Consider the following 7,241-nt stretch of genomic DNA (forward strand, 5'->3'; position numbering starts at 1 on the left):
GTGCCACATCCATTCCTTTATTTATTGCTGCTCCCTAGACAAACATTCTACTACATTCTGTCCTTTTGCTACAGATATTGCCAACTCTACTAGTATGACTAATGCTACTATTGGTACCTCTGTTGCTACTGCGAGTACATCTCTTCATGATGTTGTTGTCCACTCTATTACCACTCCAAATGTTGTTGTTGTTGCTGATCCTAACCATGCTATCGATGATGCTCCTAAATGTGTTGCTGCTATCACTTCATGTTCTATTTGGCCTTCTATCCAAAATGTTTCTTTTGCCCCTGTCCACAAGGCTCCTAGTGCTATTTCTAATGCTAATGCTACTGCTATTATTTCATCTACTGTTGCTCTTGTTAGCCCATCTGCTACTCCCACTATTGCTACTGGTTCTATCTCTTCTATTATATTTGCTGCTACCTTTGTTTCTCTTTCATGCTCTGACATCAATACTGCCATTTTAGTTAGCATCCCAACTACAACATCTGAGGTCCAAATGGGGTATACTGCAACAGAGAAAGTTCAATTGTTGATGGAGAAATCTCCTCACACTCTAAGGGGACTTCTTCCTCCCATGTCAGTGGAACATGCCATGGATTTAATTCTAGGCTATTCTCTTTTACGTCAAGTCTTCCTCTTCTTTTTGTTTTATTTTGAGAGCCGGCTTTTCTGTGTGAGGCACTTACACCCACCAAACATCTCATGGAGAACTCTTTCCTCCCACCTTATTTATTTGGTGCCACCTCAAGTGTGGACCCTCCAGCAGAGAAGATACCAAGACACTAACGGACCCAGGCATGGGGTATATATTGGTTTTCAAATCGGAGGGCTCTTATAGGTTGTGCATTGATTACAGAGCTTTGAACAAGATTACTGTAAAGAATAAGTTGTGCATTGATTACAGAGCTTTGAACAAGATTACTCTAAAGATTCTTATAGGTTGTGCATTGATTACAGAGCTTTCAACAAGATTACTCTAAATATTTTTATAGGTTATGCATTGATTACAGAGCTTTGAACAAGATTACTCTAAAGAATAGGTATCCTCTTCCTAGGATTAATGATTTATTGGACCAACTTCAAGGAGCAAGGTTCTTCACCAAGCTTGATCTCAAAAGTGGATACCATCAGGTGAGAATCAAAGATGTTGACACTTGAATGATACCTTTCAAGACTAGATGAGGGCTTTATGATAGGTGGTTCTCCCATTTGGAGTTAACCATGATTCAGCCACATTCATGAGAGAAATGACATATTTAGGCCTTTTCTTGGATAAATTTGTGATTGTTTATGTGGATGGCATTCTTATCTACTCCAAGACATATGAAGAGTTCTTGGATCATCTCCAAAAAGTCTTTTCTCTACTGGAACAACATTCTCTTCATCTCAATCCCAAGAAGTGTGAGTTTTCCTCAGTCACTGAAGTATCTTGGTTTTTAATTTCACATGAAGGAATTGCCATTGATGATGATAAGATTCAAGCAATTACGTACTGGACCACTCCCACTAATGTTTGTCACCTAAGAAGATTTATTGGATTCACTAATTGTCATAGGAATCATATAAAGAATTTTGTACAAACCTTTAAACTTGTTCCATCTCACCAAGACCGGCCCTACTCAAGGTCAAACTATGGCCTCCTTGAGGAAAAGGTTGACTTCTCCTCTAGTTCTAAGCTTCCCTAACTTCAACAAAGTGTTTGAGATTGAAGCAGATCCAAGCAATTATGCTATTGGAGATTTTATTTCTCAAGAAGGTAAATTATTTGATTATTTTGGTTAGTTCTCTCAAATGCAACATTGAATCACCCTACTATGACAAAGAGTTGTATTCGTTGCACCAACCCCTTCGGCGTTGGAGACAGCATGGGCTACCTACATGCAATTGTCTCATCATCAAGTACAAACCAAGCTGCCAAACAAACATGCTGACTACTTATCTAGGCTCCCATTTCATGCTATGTTCTCCATTTTTTCTCTTCATATTCCAGCCTTTCATAAGTGGCCAGATTTTTATCCCACTGACTAACATTTCTCTCATATATATTGGTTAGTAACTCATCCAACTTTTGGAAATAGAGAGCCGTTTTTGGACTACACAGTAAGTTAGTCCTATCTCTATAAATTGGACGAGTTGTGTGTCCACCAGTGATCTTGAAGACTCCAACTCATTAAGTCACATCACCCCTCTCTTATTGCACCACATTTCGGAGTCATTAACATTGTAATGAACTTGTAGAGGCATTTCTACTAGCCACATCTCAAGCATGATGTGGACAAATTCATTAAAGCTTGTGGGTCCTACCAAAAAACAAAAATTAGAAAGTTAATCATGGGTTTTACACCCCTCTTCTAGTTCCAACAACCATATAAATGCAGTCATTAGTTATACCTTTGATGTTAGGAAGTTATAGCTCCAATCTAGCCATCTCTTCCCTTTGATGTTATACCAAATTTAAGCAACCCCTTCTAGAGGGCACATTGTTGGACCCGACCTAGGACCCACAAGAAGAGGACCCAAAGGACTTATACTTGGTGGGCAAAAAAGGATAGATTCCTTCCAAGGCACTCTTACCTCTAGGTTCCCACACTTTCTTGAGACTATCTCAAATTTAGAAAGGGAGGTAATGATGTGGACCCATAATTGGATTCATGATTTCACAAGGTTGTAAGGAAACATTGCAATTTCCTTTGTTAATTCTGAGGCACTTTTATCCCGTAGGTTGCTATGGCTTGCATTTGAGATTGTGCAATCAAGTGGATGCTTTGTCATGTCTAATGTTATAGGTCCTTGCATAGAGCTACTATAAGTACTTATATAGGTCCATGCATGTTTGGACCAATAGTTGGTTCATTGGTCTAGCCATAATAATGCTACTCAAGTTAAGTGGTCTAGTTAGCTAGCTGCAAATGCTTCTATGGACCCACCTATAATGGAGGCTTTGCCACGTGGTCATAATGATGATCCAAGTCACGCCTGCTTTGTGGTAGGTGGTCCATGACATGATGAAGTGGCAAGTAAGAGAACTCCACCAATTGAGCTCATTTACTTGACATTGGAGACTTCCCCCTTTCTAGGAGCTATCTCCTTGATCGTAGGAGCTCACTTGGGCCTATCATAACTGGAGGCTACCTACCTCCAAATTGCACCATCATATTTGGCTGTTATCTTCAAATGAAATGAATCTTTTATTGCATCCTAAATCCTCATTCGAGAGATTTGGCCGATGGCATAGGAATATTTTGGAATCCACCAAAATAGACTACTATAATCAAGGGTTTGGTTAGAGAGGTGGTGGCTAACTATTGGACCAACTATTTTGCAAAGTTTTGTTTCCTTGCCATGAAACTATAGGGGTCCTAAAGGTTATCTTTTTTTGGTATGACCATAAAGCACCTGCTTGCTAATTGTCCCCTTACCCTAGATTAAGAGAATCATAGGGTTTTGACTTCAAGTGTTCATCTTAGGACATTGCCATGATCATTGGTGTGCAACCTTCCAAAATTTTCCAAAATTCTATCAGGTCTGCTGCTATAGCTCTGTGGGAGAAAGGACAAGCTCTGCTAGGTGACTTTACTTGCATCTTGGTGTGCAGAGACCTTGTAGATACATTTGGAAAGTTCTCTGAGTGGTTTTTTTGCAAGCCAGCAAGTGGTTTTGAAAGCAAAAGACAATCCATTTTAGACTTGAGAGTCTTGTGATGAAGATATATTTCTCTAAAAGCTGAATCTTGCCCTAAGATCAAACACAAAGTTGTAGAAGACTGAGTACTTCAATTTTTGTTTTTAAATCTCTGTCGTCCGAGTTTTCAGTGAGAAGTTACAGCTTCTACAAAAAGTGACGAAATTCAAGTTCTTGCACAAATTTCGTGTGTTGGATCTCTATATTTAGGCCACCATTTGCACTTCTGACACTCCTAGTGGATTCAAAGTGATCCAAAACTTCTACTTGTGAAGCTGCTTTCGATTCCTTGAAGTTATGAAGCTGTGGTGAAGCTCTGTCTACTCCAACGTCTTCATTTTGCCATTTCTTGTGTGTTTGGGATCTCAACATTTAGGCCTCCATTTGCAAAGATGTTTGTCCCATTGGATCCGGGACTACCTGAAACATCTATCTACAAAGCTGCTTGCCATTTCGTGAAGAATAGAGGGAGTTGTGATTCTCTGTGTTTTTTTGTCATCTCTTTGCAAGAAATTTCTCAAAGTTTCCAAGACCTTCTCATTGATTGCCACATAGCATTTTGGCTAAGGTTAAGTTTCCTAAGGTTTATTTTTGCAAGTAAATGCAAGGGTTAACTAGCTCTTACTCCATAATTGGATGAGATTTTGGAGTTGTGGCAGAAGAGAGATATTTGCAGATTTTCTTGCTGAGTCTAATTATGAAGTGACAGCCCATATTTTGAGGCATCCCAAGTTCTATTTTCACTAGCGGTCATTGCCATGGAGCCATGATTTTTTGGATATACCTTATGCAGATTACTTTGGTTGTAGTCTGAGCCGTGTGTGCTCATTCGTGGTTTGCATTGGGTTGTAGTGGATGCTTTACAGACCATTTGGATGCCTTTCAATCCTTGTTGGATGCGCTGATAGGCCAAGATTGCCTAGTGGGATGCTTTAAAATTGGTTTTTTAGCACACAGATGCTATTTTATGCTGAGAGACAGCTTTGACATATTGCAGTGGATGCAGAGGTTGTGCTATGATCTCTTGGATGAGATTTTGTTGATGCATATGCTCATGGACAACATTCATGCTTGAGGCATTTTGGCTCTTATTGGCATTGGGTTTGCCATTGCAGTTGGCAGTTTCTTTTGGGCCAGATTTGCTCATATGGATGCATAGTATATGCACATGATTCAGATGCATTTTAAAAAAAAAGAGAAAGTGATATATTCCATAGTCAAATGCATTTTGATGCTTTGAGCCTTTGAGTTTGGCGATATTACCTTTCATTTTGGCATACACATTTGGGTGCACCTGGTATTTGGTGTGATTTCTCTCTTGTAGTACTAGCGTTTGGGATTTTGTTTCATTTTGTGATTTCTCTCTTGCAGGTACTAGCATTTGGGATTTTGTTTCATTTGCTTCATGGCATCCTCTTCCATGTCTGAAAATGAGTTTTTCAGTATTAAAAAGTTTGATGGGACAAACTTTTCTTTATGGAAAGAACAGATAAGGGATGTGCTTATTCAAAAGAAGTAGATTAAACCCTTGCCCAGGATTGGATTTTGGATTCTAGTGCTTCATTTCATGCTACTCCCCATAGGGAATGGTTCTCTACTTATAATAGTGGAAAGACAGGTTGTGTGCATCTTGGAAATAACTATGCATGTGACATAGTGGGAGTAGGTGACATAAAGTTTTCTTTTGCAAATGGGTCTGCATTCGTTTTGAAAAACATGAGACATGTGACTAAGCTGACCAAGAGTCTTATTTCAGCGGGTGAGCTAGATGACGCTAGTTTTCTGACCACTTTTGGCTTTCAGAGTTGGAAACTTCAGAAGGGCTCTATTGTTTTGGCAAGGGGTGCCAAGTGTGGGACAATGTATCCCTTACATGTATTAGGGGTGTTTGATCATGTTGTTGCAATAACTAAGCAACCGAGTACTTCTTTGTGGCATTGCAGGTTGGGACACATGAGCTAGAATGGAATGAAACTCTTATGTCGTTTGGGTTATGTATTGCATTTGAGTTTTTTTTATTTTGAATTTTGTGAGCACTGTCTCTATGGGAAGCAGACTAAATCAGCCCATAAAAGAAGGGGAAAGAAAAAGCTTCAAAGGCTTGATTTGGTGCATTTAGATGTATGTGGTTCCATGCCTACATGGTCATTAGGTGGGGCTGAATACTATGTCACATTTATTGACGATGCAACTAGGAAAGTGTGGGCTTATGCTATAACTCGGAAGAACGATGTGTTCCAGGTATTTCAAAAATGGTTGGCTTTGGCTGAAAATTAGTCAAGTAGAATGCTTAAAAGCCTACGGACTAATAATGTTGGAGAGTATATCTCTCATGACTTTCAACATTTCTGTGATACATGTGGGATCAAGAGGGAGGTCATGCCTCCTCATACTCGAGAGATGCAGAATAGATGAACTGCGCCATTCAGGAAAGGTTGCAATGTATGCTTTCCAATGCAAGTCTTTCTGGTGGTTTTTGGGATGAGGCAATGAAGATTGCATTACATGTGATCAATAGATCACCTAGTAAGAGTTTGGATGGTGGTATTCCTGAAGAGCCATGGAGTGGCAAGAAGACCTCTTACTCTCATTTGCGTATATTTGGGTGTGATGCATATGCGCGTGCCAAATGAGCTTTGGAAGAAGCTAGATCCTAAGTCTAGGAAATGCATCTTTCTGGGTTATGGTGAAAGTGGAGAGATGGGTTATTGTCTCTTGGATCCATAAGCAAAGAACATCATACGAAGCCATGATGTGGTATTTAATGAGAAGAAGATGCATAAGACACCCATGAGGGATGTGGAAATGAGGAGAATCAATTTCCAGGATGTGAATCCACCTGAATATGTTGATAGACAACAAGCTGTCCATGCACCGAATGTGCAGGAAATGGTGCCACCAGGTACTCCCACAGGTACACAATCAAGGGCAGATGATGGATCATCTATTTGTGGAAATGATGAGCCAAATGTGACTGATATGTAGGTGGGACAGCAAGGTGAAATACCCTTGAGAAGATTATCTAGAGTGTTTAGACCACCTGAGAGATTTGTTCCACGGGCAAACTATGTGATGCTTACTAATTGCGAGGAGCCTTCTTGCTATAAAGAGGCTATGATGCACGAGGATCAGCGTAAGTGGGAGTATGCTATGGAATCAGAGATAAATTCACTCATGAAAAGTAAGACTTGGGACTTGGTTTCTTTGCCACATGGAAAGAAAGCATTGCCATGTAAATGGGTCTAAAAGATGAAGGTCACAGGTGGTGATATTCCTAAGTACAAGGCCCGTTTGGTTCCTAAAGGGTTCAAGCAAGAGAAGGGTGTGGACTTTAATGAGATTTTCTCTCCAGTTGTGAAAATGACCACACTTAGATGCGTACTTGGACTTGTGGTAGCAGAGGATATGGAGCTTATGCAGATGGATGTCAAGACAACTTTTTGCATGTGGATCAAGAGGAGTTTGAGTGGATAGTCAATCTTGTGGTATGTAGAGGCCCAAGATCTAGATGGATGCATGCTAGGACAATGGTCTCATATTGGCTAGGCATAGTG

Source organism: Dipteris shenzhenensis, chromosome 24, assembly GCF_047967505.1.
Source record: "Dipteris shenzhenensis isolate YYH24624 ecotype China chromosome 24, Dip_SZ_1.0, whole genome shotgun sequence".
NCBI classification, from domain to species: domain Eukaryota; kingdom Viridiplantae; phylum Streptophyta; class Polypodiopsida; order Gleicheniales; family Dipteridaceae; genus Dipteris; species Dipteris shenzhenensis.